The sequence below is a fragment of the Camelus ferus genome, chromosome 6, assembly GCF_009834535.1.
Source record: "Camelus ferus isolate YT-003-E chromosome 6, BCGSAC_Cfer_1.0, whole genome shotgun sequence".
Taxonomy (NCBI): Eukaryota; Metazoa; Chordata; class Mammalia; order Artiodactyla; family Camelidae; genus Camelus; species Camelus ferus.
Genome location: NC_045701.1, coordinates 43468730 through 43489161, shown reverse-complemented (window position 1 = coordinate 43489161; position 20432 = coordinate 43468730). Strand labels below are relative to the sequence as shown.

Sequence of the window (20432 nt, the reverse complement as noted above, 5' to 3'; positions counted from 1 at the left end):
GATGTAGAGTTCTTCCTTGCCCAAGGACCATATCTCCTCAACATTTGGACCACATTCAGTCTTGATTTCCACATTACCTTGACTAGGAATGCCAGGACCAGTGTCACGTCTGGAAGGGACCTGTGGCATCACCTAGCCCACCCTCCTCTCCAGTGCAGGGATCTCCTTTCTAACTTCCTTGATCACTTCCCTTTTAGCTGAGGGTTTCCAGTGATGGGCTGCTCTGTAGTCCATTTCATTTTCAGTGCACTCCAGAAGCACAGGTCTTTTTGTTAGAAATATTGACCACACATTAGATTCTCTTAATTATCAGTTAATTAATGATTATTTCCTGATAGCTTTACTTATTCAATCTTTTTTCCTGAAACAGAACAAACTTTGATCTTCTTCAAGCACATTTATCAAAGCTGAATTTAAAGTCCACGTGTAGAATGTATAGAAGCAGAATATAGGATTATAGAATTTCAGAATTGGAAGACATTATGTAATAATTTATATTTGATTTTCTCCATTTACCCCTTCTCCCATGGATGTTTAAGTATAGCTTTCCCCTTGTGAACTTTATATATCAAAAGAAAGTCTATTCTAGCATGTAAAGTAAGGGCTGAATTGCTATCAAAATACCACTGAAGATAAATGCTGTACATAGACTGTAACTGATTGTATAGGAATGTTCAAGGTTTAGTCTTATTAGCAGTAAAGTCAATCAATATATGCTGAATGCAGTGGATGCCCATGGAAATAATTAAGCTAATTGTCTTTGGGGAATCCCTGTTGCAGATTTCTTTCCCGATTTGCTGTGCTGTCTCCAAGGCTGCCTTTCCCCTACCACTTTCTAGTCCTTTTATGTCTTCACTTGAGATCAATAAAGATCCAGTCAGAATTTAAATTGGCAGAATTCTCGTGGGAACTCTATCCTTTCTTCTTCCCCTTTAACCAAGCCCCCGCATTTTTTCCATGAAAGATTTGGGCTTAGCTTGAATAAATCATGACCACTGTGGTTCTACCAGCATGTTAACAAGAGCAAAATGAGGGTGCATGTTGGCTAGACAGTTTTGATGGCAGGTTGCATGTGGATGGGCTATGCTGCTGAGGGTGGCTGCATGCTTGGCAGCTGTCTGACAAATTTGGGCTCACCCTTCCCTTCAGTTATCCCTGGTGGGGAGGAGTATTGGCGGAGTGTAAAAAAGGGACAATGCTCCCTACAATGGCCAATCCCAACATGGCCTTGGACCTATGGAGGTGTTTAGAGTACTCTTTCTAGAGGGCGCACAGAGATGTCACGGCTGGAGGTGTTACTCATAGCTTTCCCCGCAGAGTTTTACCTGCCCTTCACATGTATAATCTAGAACAATTCTCATAGGACATTTAGTAGGAAAGTTGTAATCATAATGAAAAGAAATCCTCATGGTTTTACTTTTTCTTTGATTCTTGCTTCTTTCAACTATCTATGCCTGTATATTGAAGCAAAATCAACAAATATTTGGTAAATGTCTATGAAGGATTTTTGCAGGGAAATGATCAAGCTAAAGACAAATCCCTGCCTTCTATTTATAATCTAATTGGAGGAGGAAGGATGAGAGAATCATGTGCAAAAAATTACTCAGGCTCAATATGTTTTTCTTAAAAGGCAAAAAAGGGTCAGGGGAATTTACACCAAAGAGTTTTATATGCGTTACAGTAATATTTTTGAATAGCCCCAGTTTTAAATATTGTGTTCCATTAACTCCATAAATTACCTAAATGTGTGTGTTTTTTTCCTTACCTCCGAATTCCATTTTTCAGATGATCTTTCTCCTGAAAGTGATGACAAAACCTAGTCAGATCTTATGTTCTGATTTATAGGTCAGAAATTTTGGTCACTGTTCTAGTTTTGGATTTCTGCTAATTTGAGAGTGACCCTAGACAGTCCTCTTCAGTTCTATATTTTTTGGATTCCTAATATGTAAAATAAACTGCTTGACATGGTTTATCCCTGAAGTACTTTGGGGCTTTAAAGTGCAATGATTCTTAGACGTTTTTTTCATGGAGTCTATTTCAGATGCTGCCATATCTTGGACAGGGATTTTTTTTCTTAGAATGTCTTTTTAAATTAGAAAAGTAGGTTATGCTAGTTGTAGGAAATGAAGAAAATACAATTGACTGAAAAAATGCCCAACCATCAGAGTAACAGAAGTGAATAATTGTATATGCTTCCCTTTCCACCTGTACCCCATCCCAGTTCAGTGCAGGTGCGAATCCTCATTTTATGATGTGGCAGCACACCTGAGGGGTTATCACCACAAACTTTTCATCATCCTGGGACCTGGCTGTTGTCTAAACAGTGAGTGATCCAGTTCGAGAATCACATCCTGAAGGGCCTACTTTCTAAAACCATTTTTTCTAAATTTGATTAATTTCTTTTTATAGTTTATTGATGTGTACATTTATATCATGAATTTGAGATCTTCCTTTCTAATGTAAGGGCTTATTTTTCCCTCTAAGCAATTTGTTAGATGCATCCCATAAATTTTGATATGTTATATTTTAAAATTTTTCATTCAGTTCAAAATATATTCTGGTTTTCCTTATGGTTTCTTCTTTGACCTATGGCTTATTTATAAAATGTTATTTAAATCCAAATACTTGGAGATTTTCAGAAATTTTGTTATTAAAATTTCTAGTTTAATACCATTGCAGTCTGAAAAATACTTTGTATGGTTTTAATGTTCTTCTACTTATCAAGACTTTATGGTAAAGAATATTGTTTATCTTTGTGAATGACTTCTGTGCACTTAAACAGAATGTTAATCTGTTGTTTTGGGGCATCATTTTCTATAAACGTTAATTAAGTCAAATTGGATTATAGTAGCATTCAAGTCTTCTATATCCTTACTCATTTACTGTCTATTTATTCCACTATAGTTGAGAGATGAGTACTGAAGTCTACAATTATAATTTTCGATTTATTTCTTTCTCCTTGCCATAGCCATTTTTGCTTTTGAAGCTCTGTTTTAAAGCACTGCATAAGCATTTACCACTGTTCTATTGTCTTAATGAATTGAACTCTTTATTATTATGAAAGGCACCTCTTTAATCCTGGTAATCTTTTCTGAAATCTATTTTTTCTGATACTAGTATCATCATGCCACTTTTGATTAATTTTTGCATATTATGTTTTTCCATCATTTACATTTTAACTTATTAGTCTTTTTACATTTAAAGTGGGTTTCTTATAGATATCATATAATTGGGTCTTCATTTTCTAGCCAACTTGACAAGTTTTCCATTTCAATTGAGTATTTAGACCATTTACATTTAATACAGTTAGTGCTATGGTGGGATTTATTGCTTGTTTTCTATTTGTTTTGTTCTTTGTTCCTTTTTCTTTTTATGCTTCCCATTGGATTTGCTAAGTTTTTAAAAATCCCATTTTCTTTTAATTAAATTTCCCAGCAATATCTGTTTTGTTTTTACATTTTGGTGGTTGCTGTAGAGATTACAATATACATCTTTAGTTCATCACAATCTACTTTCAAATACTATTATAACACTTTCCCTTCACTGTAAGACTCTTACAAAAAGGTACTTGCATTTATTCCCTCCATCCTTTGTACTATTATAGTTAGACATTGTGCTTTTACATTGGCTGTAAAGCATATAATCCAGTGTTACTATTTTTGCTTGCAAGTCAGTGATCTTTTACAGAGATTTAAAAATGAGATGAAATATATTTTCATGTACTCACCTGCTTACCACTTGGCACTCTGTATTCCTTTGTGTCGAGTCAGATTTTCCTCTGGTATAATTTCCCTTCTACTTAAAGAACTTTCTTTAACATTTCCTGCAGGGCAGGAGGTAGGGATAAATTCTCTTAACTTTCATTTTTCTGAAAAAATTTTATTTGCCTTTATTTTTGTAAGATATGTATCTGACTGGCTGAGAGGTCTGGGTAACAAGCTTTTTCTTTCAGTATTTTAATGTCTCTTCATTGTATTCAGGGTTGAATAATTTTTGATATGTAAGCTGTCATTGAAATCCTTGTCCCTTTATACATAATGTGTCCTTCTGGCTGTTTTGAAGATTTTATCAATGCATGTTTAACAATTTGATTCTGATATGCCTTGGCATTGTTTTCTTTAATTTTCTTCTCATTGACATTTATTGAGCTTGGATCTGTGATTTTATATTTTTTCATCATATTTCAGAGGCTATTGTTTATTCAAAAAATTTTTTCTGTCCATCCCCTTCTTCTTGTATACCAATTACATGTATGTCAGAATGCCTGATAGTGTTCCGCATATAACTGATATTCTTTTAAGCTTTCCCCACTTTATGTTCATTTTAAATAGTTTCTATCTCTGTTTTCAAATCCGCTGACTTTTTTTCTTTCGCAGTATCTAATATGATGCTAATTCCATGTAGTTTATTTTAAATTTCAAATATATTTTTCATCTCTAAAAGTTTTGTTTTGTTCTTTTAAAAAATATCTTCCATTTCTTTCACAGCATGCTCAAATTTTCTCTCCCTTCTTGAAATATGAAACGTTTTTAACATCCTTGTCAACTAGTTCTATCATCTGTTTCTGTGTCTGTTTCTGTTGGTTAATATTTCCTCTTATTATAATTTATAGTTTCCTGCTCGTTGCAGAGCAGTTTTTTATTGGCTGCTAGACATTGTACATTTCTGGTGCTAGATTTTGTTTTCCTCTTAATACTATTGGATTTTATTTTTGTGTGCAGTGAATTTACTTTGTATCAGTTGGAATGTTTTGAGGTCTGCTTTTAATTTTGTTAGGCCATTAATCTGTAGCTAATCTAGCTCCACTGCTTAGTCAATAAACTTTTGAAGATTTTACCCGATTTCTTATCTGTTATAAGATCTTTCCACTCCGGCTGGTGGGAACACAAACTATTCCCACTTTGTGTGCTTAGGAAATTGTTCTGACTACTCTCTTCCAGGGTCTCTTCTCCACTGTGTACTTTCTTTAGCCACAAACTCAAAAGGACCCCTCTGCAGATTCTTAAGAGCTTTTTGTGTAGCTCCCTTCTCTCCTGTACTCTGCTATACAAATTCTAGCTGTCTTAATCTTACTGAGCTCTCATCTGTGTCTCTTCCACTTAGCAAGACTGCCCAGCTCTGTATTGACCCCCTCCCACCCAGCTCCACACTGCAGTCTGATAACTGCCTCCCAGAACATAAGCTTGGGCAACAGTAAGGCTCATCTTGCTTTTTTCTCTTCTTTTGTGGATCACAGTCTTGTCTTGCTTTTTGTCTAATCTCTGAAAATTGCTATTTCATATAATTTGTCTGATTTTCTAGTTGTTTATGATAGGAAGGTAAATGTGGTCCATGCTATTCCATCTTGGTTACTAGCAAAATTTGTACTGTTGTTTTTAGAGATATATGGTTTCTGATAAATTGTCCTGATTAGAGAATACACTCAGTATTACTTCAGTCTTTTAGAAATTGGTGATGCTTGTTTTAGGCCCTTTATGGTTTTTGTCTCTTTGCTTTATCAACTATTGAAGAGGTGTGTTATGATTCACAGTATGATTATGAATTTGTCTCTCTCTCATCATCCTTTAACATTTTGCTTTTTATACTTACAGTTTATGTTATTGGTTATTTGAATCATGTTATTCATTTATGTTAAATTTAATATCGCTCTGTCTTCCTGGTGGATTGAACCTTTTGAAATGTGAGTGACCATCTTCGTGATTAATAATGCCTTTTGCCTTAAAGCCTGTCTTGTCTGGTATCAATCAATCAACAAACTTTTTGTTTTCTAAGTGTATCTTTTATTCTGTTACTTTCAACCTTGCACTGTATGTTTTAAATAATTATTTTATTAATTTTATATAAATATATGTCTGATCTAGTCCTTTTTACCCTTTAATTGGAGCATTTAGCTTATTTATAATAAATGTAACCACTAATACATTCATGTTAAATCTAGTGTTTCATGTGATTTTTGTTTATTCTACATGTTCTCAATTCCTTATTTTCCCTCTTTTTTGATCTTTATTTTTAAGTGCTAATTATTTCATAAAATTTCATACAAAATAGAAATTAATATAAATGCAAAGTATATCAATTAAAGTAAATTTAAATAGAGCCAAAGATTTTAATATTTTTAAATGAAAAAGTAAAACCTTTTCACATTATACGAAATTATTCATATTTTAGATGTATGTGGCTTGAATTGTCACTTTTTTCTTAGACTTAAAACAATGATTTCCATTAAACTTAATTAGGCTATGTATTGTGAAATATTATTTGAAAAATCGCAAGTGCAAACAGATTCTAAAACTTAAGAATTTACCAATAATCACAACTGATTACTGAACTCTTTTCCATGTTTAACAAGTTTAAAAATCTAGAATATGAATTCTGTCTGGAAATAACTAGCCAAACACCAACTACCTTAAATAAAACTCAGCTTCTAAGATGGTACATAAAGCATAAATAGAATTTGAAGTAAAAAGAAGTTTTTATGCACAAATGAGTTTTGTCAATAACTTTTAAAAACAAAGAAGCTGCAATTTCTCAGATTTTTCTTATTCAGTGCTAGGACTTTTTAACACCATCAAGGGCAAAAAAAAACCCCCAAAAGCTTATGTTAATGTTAAAATTACAAAGAATTTTTAAATGAATTTACAGAAATTTACATTCCAAAGCTTCTAGAGAAGAGCCTCTAATATTTATACATTTGTTTTCATTGAAATGTAGATAATCATATCTGGGGATTACTATTAACTGCTAAAAGAAAGGAATAGTCTCTGGGAAATTCCCCAAAGAACTCAGGCTTTAACTTTTACAAACAAGCTCTTAAAACCATTGTTCTGAAGAAAAATTTATCCTGTTAGACTACTGCACTGCTTTCCTTGCTCCTTCAAAGTGAAATCTGATAGCCACTCAGCAATGACCATCTTAATTTGGGTCACATTTTGTGAACAGATAGATGCCTGGCAAAGGAGTAGATACCTGTTTGTATCTCAATTGTTTCGAATTAATGAATTAGGGTTTTATTTATTTAACTTGTTAGAGTTAACAATTGGCAATGTGTACATTATTTTTCTAAAATTGTGTTCATATTTCACACAGATACCTCTTCATACAAAGGACTTGAGTTTGACCTAATACACTAAAACTATAATTAAACCCCAAACTCTGACAAATAATCATCCTATTAAAACAGCGACAGATTCGTTGTTTTTCTCCATTTCTGATGAAAAATTGTCAAGAAACATAAAAATTATATATCATATGTAGAATAATTTTAAAAACTCATTCTCTAAGAAGTGTACAAAAATGCTGTTTTGGAAATATTTCTTTTGAAAAACTAGCTACATTAAAGATAATGGTGTATATTTTTTATATGGTTTCTTTTCCAAGACTTTCAGATATGATTTCTCTATAGTAATTTCCATTGATAATCTGGAACATGGAAAGCATAAATATTTTATCATTACTCAGTCACTTTTAGTTTCTTCTACTTTGCTTTCAAACCAAGAGGCAGTGAAATATTAAAAGCCATCTCACGTGTAGTGGAAATAGAGCAAAATTGCAGAATATTGATACATGCAAAAACAGACATAAATTTCAAGGAGATTTTGATAACAGAAGCAAGTAGTCCTGTAGTCAGCATAAATTGGTGGTGAAAGATTGAGATCTTTGACCATTATCACAAAAGAAAACCCAGAATAAATATGGCAGAATAGAAAACATCTGAGGCATCTTACGGGAGTCCATTCTTCTGTAATGTTGGAAAATGTTCAAATCGGAGTCTGAATGCTTGATTTCATTTGCTGGTTCCCTTCAACTTCTAGAGTCTTCTCTAAATGTAACAAAGCACTTAGGTGAACAGTCCTGCCACCAAATTTTCTGTGTGTTGCCTCTTTATGTTATTCTTTGTCATTAAATCTTTAATCTCTTCATGAGTAACCTAATTTGCTGCTGCTACTAGCTCATATTTTCCATCTTTACTTTCTGAGGAATTAAAATCAGGAGGAGCATTGCCAGGGTCTCCCTAAGGAGTCTCTTTATCTGCTGTTCTTTTCCAGGCTATAAGAAATGATTATCTTGAATGTGATGTGGAGGTTTGTTGAAGTGATTCACGAATTACTAGGACATTTCCTATGTCATCAAAGCACCTATGTATTTAAAAAAACAAACAGGGAATTTTTGAATGCAGATTGATTTGGTATCTACTCGGATAACCTTCAAAGAGAATCTGAAGCTCGGCAAGTATCCTCAAGCCCCGTGGACTGGCAACTTCTGGCCTTCTTGATTACTGATTCTTTAAATCAGTAATTTTTTTGCTGTTTTTTAGTTGTGTTGTGCTCTTTCCCTATCCTTAGTGTTCATCCTAGAAATTACAAAATGTATCATTGACTTATCAGTGTCTAATATTAATGGATAATTTTACTCTCCTCCTGGTTAGTACAAGGAGCTTAGAATTCTTAACTTCATTTCTGTAGTTCCTAATGTACATATTATCATGTTTAAATGAATCAGTGTTTATTGAGATTTACTCACAATTGCAACTTTCTTTTCTCTTTTTTCTTTTTGTATTTTTGGCCCCTTGATCTCCAACAAGCATTTCCCTATTCTCTGCAAGAATTCGATGAGAATTTAACAATATATTGGACAGTTGAAGAGACAGCAAACTGAAAACTTGCTTATAATTTCCTTTGGGTGCAGGTCTCATGGTGAACTCTTTCAATGTTTTATTCATCTGAAAATGACTATTATCTTTGCTGATTGCGACTTCTAGGTTAGCGGCTTCTTTCTGACTTTTTTGATGCCGTTCAGAAGTCACCTGTCAGTCTGCTGTTATTCTCTTGAAGGTGAGTTGCTCTGGCTGCACTGAAGTTTTCTTTGGTTTTATATAGTTTTCCTATGATCTGTTGAGGTATGGATTTCCTTTTATTTATTCTGTTTGGGATTTATTTGTGTTCCTAAATCTGAAGACTGATGTTTTTCATCAGTTTTGGAAAATTCTAAGCCAAAATCTCCTCAAAAATGACCAGTGTCCATTTTCTCTCTCTCTTCTACATACCTAAACTTGAGGCTTTCTCATGGAATTCTGAGTCTTTTACCTTCTCTTCCATGTTTTCTACCTTTTTGCTGCTTATATGCTGCATTCTTGAGTCTTATGACCTATTTTCAGTTCACTGTCTTCCTCTGTCCAATATAGTGTTACAGTCTCAGTGAATTCTAGATTTTTTAAACAGATTTTTCAGTTGTAGAATTTCAATCTGTTTCTTTTTTAAAACAGAGAAGTCACTTTTTTATAGTTGTTAGCTCCTTCCCTACTGAAATTGCCACAACTTATTTTCCTTCTTGAAAGTGGTAAGAATAGTTATACTGTATCTCATAATGCCTGTGACTGTTTTGGTTATTTATCACTGCTGGTTCTTGCTCATGGTATCCTTTCTCCTCATGCTCTATTGTGTGCTGGACATTGTGTTTGAAAAAGTATTTGTTGAAACAATTTGAGACTTAAGATGATAGTCTCTTCCCCCAAAGAGGGGCACTGACAATCTAGAGTGTTCCTGCAATCTCACAGCCTGAGATTTTTTGGGCTATTGATATTTTAAAAAGAAGTGAGTCTACCATCTGGACAAGGGTTGGTTTATTTTTGTTTTATAACTATTCTCAGGGTGTGACCCTTGGGGGACCCAATTCCTAGTATTGGATGGACCCTGAACTCTGACTTTCCCTCCAAGAGGTTGTCAAAAGCACATATCAGTTACCTCTTCCAGGTCAACAAATGCTCACAGGGCAAACCTTTTCCCAAGTCTTGGATTTCTGTCCTGTAATTCCTTATTATCTTGATATATCTTTGATACTTTTAAGAAGGTTTTAAAATAATATGTTTAATCAAGCTTTTGTGTTTTTTTTTTCCCCCAGAGTGTGGTTGGGCTTGGTTAAACTACTCAGTCTCTCATTACCTAAAGCAGAAACCTCCTCCTGCCTTTCATTCCATGTTTCTTGGCTCCCCTTTCCTTTTCTTTCTTTCCTTCCTCTCGCCCCCTTCATTCCTTCATCTTTTAAAATATTGCTGGAATACTCTTTTCAGAAGAGTACATAGAAGGTAAACCTTCAGAGTTCTTGCATGTCATTCTTTCGGTTTCATCTTTGATTAGTAGTTTGATTATGTATAGAATTGTTGATTTAAAGTCATTTTATTTCAGAATTTTGCAGCCATTATTTCACTATTTTTGGCATTTATTGTTGCTAATGAGAAGACTAAGACCATCGTGGTTTTGGTTCCTTTATATCTATAGGAAGTCTCCTGTTTCCTAGGAAAACTAATACCAGAAAAGTCCACTTAATATAAATCTATTTAAATTGAATTGCTTGGGGGTACTGTTTTCCGATAAAAATAAATGATGGCATGATATATTTTCCAAGTTCATATTTCATTTTCCTTAACAATCATGAAGATAGTAATTCTGCAAAAATATTTCAAGACTTGCCTCCAAGGGCCTGTCTTAAATCCTTTGGTTTTAAAATGAAATCACTTTTGAAGACCCTTTCTTGTCATTCTCCTGGTTGACTTTTCCCCTCATTCATCCGTAATTGACCTAACTGCTAATTCTCATTTAGCAGTAGCTTTGTTGGTGACTCAGGTCACCAGCCCTTTTATCACCTCTGTGAAATCTAACATCTTGCCAAGATTTGCAGTTTTACTTTAAGGTCAATTTATGCTCTGTATTTTTATTAAACATTTATTAAATATTTATTGTTTACTTATTTTAATCATATATTTATTAAAAATTCAATAACAGATTGAACAAAGTAGACTCCGATGTGATTTGTGAGGACAAATGTTAGTGTGACGTGGGATGGGCATCTGAGTCAGGACAAATTTTACAAGTGGCCGGCCCATTAATGAATATTTTTGAGCTATAACTGCTTCCTGTGCGATCTCACGGCAGCAAAAACTCAGGTGGTGAATACATTAAACAACAAGGAGCTTCCATAGCCCTTTCCTGGAAGTTTCCAGGATATTCTCTTTATCCTTGGTGTGTTGCAAAATTTCATGGAGGTATTTCTAGGTGTTGGTCTTCCGCATTCATTCTGCTCAGCATTCGCTTCTTTTGGTGTGAAGCCAGGTGTCTTCAATGCTGGAACATTTGCTTCTTTGCTTTTATTTTATCTGACAATATGATTCATCTACTTGCCATCTTCCAGAGGTTTTAATAAATCTCTGGTCTACTGATGGCTCTCTCTCCCCCTTTTTTAGTGCTGCTGTGTGCTTCCCTTCCTAGCATCTGTATTTTTTGTTTGTCATTTTTACAGGAATTTTGGAGGAAGAGAAGGTAAATATCTATGTAAATAGTCTGCTATGTAGAACCAGAAGCTTCAGGATTATTTATATTAGATGCAGAGTATTTTATTGAATGGAAATCTCAATCTCTTTCTCTTCCTCCACTCCCTGTATCAATGTATGTATGAAAAATGTCAGTGTGTTGTTCTAATACACTGTGGAACAGCATGACTTTTCTGGACATAGATGTGTTTACAATTCCATTTTCATATATATTGCATGGCTTAATGGCTTGAGAAATAAAAACAAAAAGAGAAATCAAAAAATCTCTCCCTATCTTACTTATATTTATCTCCATATATATTTATCTCTGTACCAAATCCCTATTACTAGATATTTAGGTTGTTTATGATTCCTCAAAATTATTCTAAAAATGCTTCCCATTAGTTTATGACGTTTCTGATTTTAAAATCTGCCTTTTCTCCGGATGCATGTAAAATTTTTATGAGCAGAATACTATTTTAACTTGGATACATTTACGTTCCATGTCAAACAAATACTCCATTTTTTCTGAATGTGATAACCATTCGAGCCCTAAATAGGAGAGACTGGTTCTTTTAGGGCCAAATAAGGAGAAGATTTAAAGTGAAGGGCTTTTGACAGCCAACCTGGAGAGACAGAAATACTCTTGGAGAGTGGCCTCTGTTTTCCAGTACATTGCAGACTATGCCCGAAGGAGAGAGTGGTGTAATTGCTGGCACCGAGAGGCTTACATGCTAAAGGCAACCACATTTATCCCGCGCCTCAGGGTTAGGCAGTCATCTCTGGAGCAAAAGAGAGGCATTCTCTTATTAGGGGAGGTGGAAACCAAAGGTCAGTAGATGGGGTTTTTGGCTGTCTACTAGGAAAAAGATACATTTTAAGATATTATGTATGGATAAAATAAAATTTTTGAATATGAGTTCCAAATCAGTTATGCTAAACAATCCAACATTGGTTCTCTTTTTGAAGTTTTCCTTCATTGATTTGCACAAAAGAAAGATGAGCCTGAAAATATATGTTGTTCTAATGATCAGGTCTTGTTGGTACCAGTGACTAAGCTGCTGAAATCTTTATTAATGAAGTGACATTCAGAGCTCAGGTATTTTAAAAATAACACCAGGGCCTATAGAAAGGCTTCTCAATGGGCTGTGGAAAATTAATCCTCCAGATAGCACCTGTTTCTTTAAATGCTCCATTGCTCCCAATTAATCAGAAGGGTGGATGTGCCGAACTTTAAGTTGTAACTGCGTTCCTTCTCCCAGGAGCAGCGCTAGATGGTGTGTTCCAGGACAGAGAGTGGCCAAGATTTATCCCTTTGTGTACACAGATAGTCAAAGCTCAAAAATGACATAGGAGGAAGTTTTTGTTAAAAGGTGAAATGACTATCACTCTAAATTGAAAATTAAAAAATTTAAAATAATTAAAATTGAAATTGAGCACAGCTTCAGTTTTAATTTTCATTTTTTCTTCAATTTTATTTATTAACAGCTAATTATTCTCCTTACCAATGGCAGGTAATTCTGCTCATCTGTTAAGAGGTATCCCTTTTGGATAAACTGGGGAGTTAGAGATTTACAAATGTTAGCCACTATCTATAAAAATAGATTTTAAAATGTTTCTTCTGTATAGCACAGAGAACTGTGTTCAGTATTTTGTAATAACATTTAATGAAAAAGAATATGAAAATGAATATATGTATGCATATGCATGACTGGGACATTGTGCTGTACACTGGAAATTGACACATTGTAACTGTATTTCAACTAAAAATAAACAAATAAATAAAGCACATTAAAGTACTCAAAAAAAAAAAAAAAGGTACCCCTTTTGAGTCTAGTGTCTTATCCTTGAACTGGTGGTAGGCTTCCCAGAGGTGTTCTGTGAGCCGGCTCAGGTGTGGGAACATCTCTGAAGCTACTCTGAGTCAGCTGGCATGAGGTGCAGTGAAAGAAGATTGGGCTGGGAGTCAAAAGCTCTAGGTCTAACCTTGGCTAAGCCAAGACGTGAAGAATAAACAGGACTACAATCTATGAACAGTGTGTGGAAGCAAAATACTAATATTTTTATATACACTGGAGAATTTCTGGGATCCCTCTTGGAGAAAAAGGAAGAAAATGCCTTTTTGTCCTCTCCTCCACTGATAGCTCCCTGAACCTACTAGTTGATTCAGGCTGCTATAACAAACTTCTATAGACTGAGTGGCTTAAAAAACAGAAGTTAATTTTCTCACTGTTGCGAGTGTTAGAAGTTCAGGCTCAAGGTTCCAGCCAATTCAGTTTCTGGTGAGAACCCTCTTTATAGCTTGTAAATAGCTGCCATCTTGTTATGTCCTCGTGCACCTTTCATTTTCCGTGCTTTTTGGTGTCTCTTCTTATAAGGACACTATTATCAGATCAGGGCCTCACCCTTATGGCCTCATTTAAGCTTGAGCTTCTTTTTTTCAAATTGAAGTATATTCAGTTTACAGTGTTGTGTCAGTTTCTGGTGTATGGCATAATAGCTCAGTCATACATATATGTATGTTCATTTTCATATTCCTTTTCATTATAGGTTGCTATAAGATATTGAATGTAGTTCCCTGTGCTATAAACTTGTTGTTTATCTATTTTATATATAGTAGCCAGTATCTGCAAATCTCGGACTCCCAATTTATCCCTTTCTACCTCCTACCCCCCCTCATAGCTGTAAGTTTGTCTTCTATGTCTATGAGTCTGTTTCTGTTTTATAAATAAGTTCATTTGTCTCTTTTTTATATTCCACATATAAGTGATACCATATGATATTTTTCTTTCTCTATCTGACTTTTTTCAAATTGCTTCCTTACTCCAAATACAGTCAACCTAGTGGTTAGGGCTTCAACATATGAATTTGGGGGGGGACACAAACATCCAGTCCATAACATTAGGAAAGATTATATTGAACCTATAGAGTCCTCAGCTGTGAACTCATAAGTGACTCATAAGTTGAGGCATCAACAGAGAAAAAATGACTGTGTGCTAAAGATTTGCTTTCTATAACCTCCAGTTAGATTTTCCATTCTTGGCTGGTACTTGAGAAAAAGAACAAAATACTTAAATTTTGAGATGCCTCTGCTAAATGTTTTTTTTTAAATATATATATATATATATATATTTATTTAAGTATAGTCAGTTTACAGTGTGTCAGTTTCTGGTGTACAGCACAATACTTCAGTCATACATGAACATGTATAGGTTTGTTTTCATATTCTTTTTCACCATAGGTTGCTACAAGATATTGAATACAGTTCTCTGTGCTATATAGTATGAACTTGTTTATCTATTTTATATATAATAGTTAGTATCTGCAAATCTCGAACACCCAATTTCCCCTGCCAAATATTTTTATACAGCTTTGGATGTTGTCAAAACCTTTTGAGACACGTTGGATTCAGGACATCTGCACTAGAGTCATCACACTTAATTGTTTTTATTGATTGTCCCATTGCACATTTCTTAAACAACATCAATACTTTATGTTTGTGGAACCTATGCTCTAAGGACAGAGAGGTAAAATGATATGATTTTAAGGCAGTTACTCTATGTCAGCCATGTAAAACAACAGAAAATGTTACTCTTTAAAACCAAGAGGATAAAGGAGGAAACACTGTAAACAGTACATTTTGGAAAGATGCATCCTTTTAGCCTTGTTAGCACCATTTGGCATTTATGTCACTACTTTGCATGTGGTAGGATCCTGCACAGGGTAGGTGTTGTGATGAAGTGGCACTGGGTCTGTGCCCTGTCCTAGGGTGAGGGAACAGCTAACAAGGAGCTCATGTTGAGGTGGTGGAGTGCCTGAGAGGACAGTGGTTCCAGGAGCACGGGGTATGCATGAAGCATGTGGTGCTCACTTCAGAGCAGTGTGCCAACAGGCACAGGGGTCCTCACACTTGGCTTAAATTTGGAGCGAGTCCTTGTCATTGTTCTGGAGAACAGTCCTGGGTGAGCTTGTCTGTTAGCAGGTTAACCAGGTAAGGAATTGGGCAAATAGAACAATGTAGAAGCTCAGTTACCAGAACTGGGGCACAAGCTCAGGCTTGAGGAAGAGTGACTCGCTTCTGAGACTTGGGAAGGTGAGATTTTAAATCCTTCCTGAAGATGAGGAGCACGATGGCAGGAATTTGGACTTACAAAGGCAGTTCTCCTGCTGCTCTCTGGCTAGTTTTTAGTTTTCTGACCATTTTCTGGGTTAAGATTGATGTGTGTTATCCTCAAATGACAGAGCTCTATTTTCCTGGAAAGACTTTTCAACAAACTTTAAATAATTTTATAATTTTGTATAATTGTAGGTGATGACACTGAAAACTAACGATTTATTCAGGTTTACAAAGCATTTCTAGGAGCAGAGTCAGAATTAGAAGACAAATCCATTTCCCTTAATGGAAAATTTTAGGAAACAACCTTATAGAGACAGTTTTTGCTGTGCTGTGCTGTACTCAGTCTGGTGAGCGTCCTTCTGTATGTTTCTGAAACAATGTTTAATTAGACTCAGCCTTGGTTTTGGCTGAGGCAAACCAAATGTGCTGAACATCCCAGTTTTCCAAAGTGAGGCTCTGGGGCACCTGTGTTAGACACCCCAAGGGCGTGGTCATCTAGGTGTGAGAGCACTGAGTGGAAGAAGCAGAACTGTGGGGGGTCCAAGGTGCTCTGCTCCCATCCCCTCATCATGGAGGGGGATGGCCAAGTGCTTCCTGCTCACCTCAAGCTCTGCCTTGGTGGGGAGAATTGGTGGTGGGGGGGTGCAGTGGACTGGTGGTGTCTTTCTCACGTTTAAGAGCTCTGAGGGTGACAAGCCATTGGGTTGTGTCGGGGGAAAAGTGCACTAATTATGGTGGCAGAGTGGTGGCATTAGGTCTGAAGACCATGCAGAAGAAGGACACATCACCAGAGCAAGCCTTCTGAGGGGCTGCAGATAGTGTTGCTGGTGGGTAGCTGTTGACAGGATTTCAACAAGAATCTGTGGGGATGGGTCACCAGAATGTTCTGACTGAGGTTGGGGTTTGGAAGAGGCTGGTGGAATCAGAGGTTTCACCTCTGTCCTGGGACATGCAACGAGAGGCTTCCAGTGGGCGACTCTGAATTTCTGAGAAATGCACAGACGCACCTTGTGAGTGTAAACATCCACTGAACCAAGAGAACAGCCCTCCACCCACCGCCACACTCTCAGGGGTTCAGAAACCATAGAGTGGGAGGGGGCAGTGGAAGGACAAGGCGGGGAATGGAGGCAGGTGCCAGCGGCCACGCTCATCTCCCTCACTGCAGGCTTCCTGGGCTGGAGCAGCTCTAGCTGGGGGTGCTTTAACTCTGGAGAATGTGTAGGGTTTGCTTACAGGTCTGAACTACAGATTTCAGATAATGAAAAAAATTTCTTTTGGCTAAAAGTACGTGAGGACTTTTTAGGATTTGAGAGTAGTCAGAAAAAAGTTACAGGATTTTCTTGAGACTTCATAATTAGGTAGAAGGAAGAAGTAGCCAAAAGGCCAGTTTTAATGGAGTGTGTGTGTGTGTGTGTGTTGTGCGCGCGCGTGCGCGCAAATGGAGGGAGGGGGCAAAGGATAGTAGAGGTACAAATCTGTTAGTTTGTACCTAATGAGGTGATGCTTAGTCAAATAAATGATTACACTTTCGCCGCACCTGGATAAAGTCCATCCAGTACCTGTCGAGCTATTTTGTTCTTAGAGAAAAAAGAATCTGTCATTATAATGTAAGCATCTTGAGTATCAGTTTGCTGCCTTTTTCTCTGACACATAATACAGTGTCTGTCACGTAATAGGCACTCAGTCTGTATTTGTTGGATGAGCAGCTATTTGAGGGTAGCATCACTTAGTACTTAAGAGCTCAGCTTCTGGGTTTAGAGAAACCTGGGTTCAAATCCCCGCTCCACCATTTGCTAGCTCTGTCATTTTAGACAATTTTTAAATGTTTCTCTGTACCTCAGATTCCTGTATTTAAATAAGGATAATAGTAGCTCTACCTCACTGGTCTTTTTTCAGAATTATATTAGATAACATAACATAATATAAGCACCTGGCCTGACTTATTAAGTGCTCTCAGTATGTAATAGACATAGCTTATCATATTTTATGAACTATTCTGCGTTCCAAACTTCTCCCATAAAGAGCTTACATGCTGAGCAGACATTATTTTGATTTGAGTTAAATTTTAGGAAAAAGAAACATGTTGCTTTCAAAAGCTAATTAAAGTCCTTCCTCCCTCCGTCCCACCAACATGTTTTAAGCATATTACCTTGGATGAAGTATGGTGAGGCCAAAACAGCTCAAGAGAGAGAAGCCAGCAAGGGTTTTACAGTTTGCTGGACCCACAGTTCCTAGGGGAGAGCACAACACACCACGCAGTGCCTCTCAGGGAAGAACCAGGGTTAGTCATGAGTCAGAGCGAGAGAGGAAAACTGCGGGCAGGTGCCTTTACTGTGGTTTCTGAGAGGAAGAAAGGCGAGGCAGGGCAAACATTTTGGATTGTCTAGTTTGACTCAGCAGGCTCTGGGGCATAGAGGCTGTCCCTGGTTGTGTGGCACCCGGCCCAGGGGGGCAGTTCCTTAGAGCAGGTGTGTAGTGGCCCAGAACGTGAGAGCTGATATTGGAGGTGGTGAGGGGTGTGGAATTAATTGACTGCCCAGGAAGCAGAAATGGCCAGTCTCTAGCCAGGGCCTCAAAACGGGGTCAAGTCAGCGTTTAAAACCCTGTGCTACACTACATAGAGTCAAATGTTAGCAGGAAGTGAGGCTGAGGTTCTTGCTCGGCGGGAGGACTTACCACGTGGGGGTCGTAAATAGTAAGTGCTGCAGATGCGCCCCACCGAGGCAAGGCTTGAGCAGCCCGCCGCCTTTATCCTCAGCAATCTTTTAACGCGTGAGGATTTCCGCCTAAGTGGTGAGCAAAAGGATTATCATCACTTAATGTTTGCTTGGCACAGCACATTTGGGAAGTGTTTCAGCGTAGCTTATTAATTAATGAATTCTGAAGTACCTGTAAGTTGTAAATGTCTCTCTCTATATAAATTTATTGAACATTTTCCCACTAAAATCATTGGGTTTGGGTAAACCATAGATTGGCCCATAAATACGGAGCCTCTCATTTTTTTCATGTTAGAGTCTTCTCTCTACTGTCTTGCTAGAATGGACTCACTGAGCAAAGGGGGCATTGAGGAAACATGGAGAGAATATATGCTGTTTTTGTGTGTGTGTGTGTGTGCCTCTTTGTTTTGTTTTTTTGGAAAAAGGAGAGAACAAAAGGAGATGGAGATAGGGAGTAGAAAGTTCGGTATGGTGTGTAGATTTGATTACATAAGAAAACATAAGTCCTCTTGCCTTTTATTAAAAATAGATCTTGGAATGTGTCTCCCACATTCCTATAATGAATAATAGCCACTCTGATATTCCAAAGAAAATCCTGGTAATTAGATTTCTATAATGAAGAATTGTTTCCAAAGACCTTTACTTTGCTTTTTAAAACTGTTTGCAATCTTGATACATTTTCATAATCGGCACTAAATTATTTTTAGTTCAACTGTCCACAGTTGAGCATAAACCTAGATTCTGTTTTGAGTATACATACTATATAAACATTTAGTTATATAGCCAGTCCAAAGATACGGTCTGTGGTTTTTTTTACATAAACTGTAGTAGGAAGAAAATTCAAATATTATGAGACCATTTTATAAGGTTTTCACACAGACAATATGTCAGGCTCATTCATATAAAACTGGATTTTATTTGAAAATTTAGCCATTAAGTAAATACTGTTCCAGTATGCAAATAATTCAGATAAAATTTTACACTTTCAAAATTCTTACCTACCAAATGAAAACTTAGAATAAGCTGCAGGAATAGTTGTAATAGCATGTACAGTCTGCCTGTTCACAGAGAACAGTTTATTCATAAGGTGAGAAACATTCAAACAACCATGGAGTATAGAAAAGAGTACTGGCAGGGGTCCTTTCCTAGTTGTTACCAGTGATGTGACCTTGGCCCAGTCTACCTCTCTAGAGTTCAGTTTCCTCTTCTGGAAGAGAGGGGAGTATATTAAATAATCTCTAAGGTTTCTTTTTATTATATAGTGCTATGGTTTTTTTTTTTTTACAAGTTATGTCTCATTTAGGAAAAATTAGGTGAAATTTATGTATAAATGTGAATTTCATTGTATGACAGGAAATCATGAACTTTGTCTTGGCATGAATTTTTTTTCAAATAAAGTGTACAGTTGGAAAAGTGTTGATATTTGTATACGTCTGTGACATCATCACCACAAATTTCCGCATGCCTGTTGTAAAGCCCCTCTCTCTCCTCCTTGTCCTTCTCCTGCCCCGTGTCCAGGCAACCATTGATCTAATTTCTGTTGTTGTAGTTTAGTTAGCAATGTATAGAATTTTATATAAATGAGATCATACAGTATGTGCATTTTTTCTTTGGTCTGGCTTCTGTCTGCTCAGCAAAAATTATTTTGAGATTTGTTTGTATTTTTGCATGTGTCCGTCATTTAATTCATTATATTGCCTAATATGATTCCATTGTAAAAATGCTGCAGTTTATTCATCTTGTTGATAGATATTGGCATTGTTTCCACTTTTCGCTTATAAAAAAATTAAGCTGCTATGAATATTCCTGTATGTCCTTGTATGGACATATGCTTTCTTCTGAGTAAATATGTAGAAAGGAATGGCTAGCTTACACAATAGATGTCTATTAAGAAACCACAAAACTCTTTTCCAAAGTAATTGTACCATATCACATTCCCACCAGTAGTGTATGAGAGTTGCAGTTCTTCCCCATCTTCACCAACAACTGTATGGTCAGTCATTTACATTTTAGCCATCCCTAGTGATCGTGAGGTGGTATCACAGGGTGGTTTTAATTTGCATTTCCCTGATGACGTATGATGTTGAACATCTTTTCATGTGCCTATTTGGCCTCTGTATATCTTCTTTATTGAAGTATCTGTTCAGTTACTTTTCCCATTTTCAATTGGATTGTTTGTTCTCTTACTCAGTTTTGAGAATATATGATTCTTTATATATTGTGGATGTTCTAACTTTAAAGACTTGTGAGGTGTGGCTGCAGCAGTGCTCAGTGTAGGGCTAATTATCCCCCAGTA

The 20432-nt window shown here is 36.3% G+C and overlaps 1 pseudogene; it reads right to left on the bottom strand.

The window, feature by feature from the left end:
• Positions 1 to 7450: 7450 nt before the first annotated feature.
• The window catches only part of LOC116664442, a 31184-nt pseudogene continuing 18202 nt past the window's right edge, over positions 7451 to 20432 (bottom strand).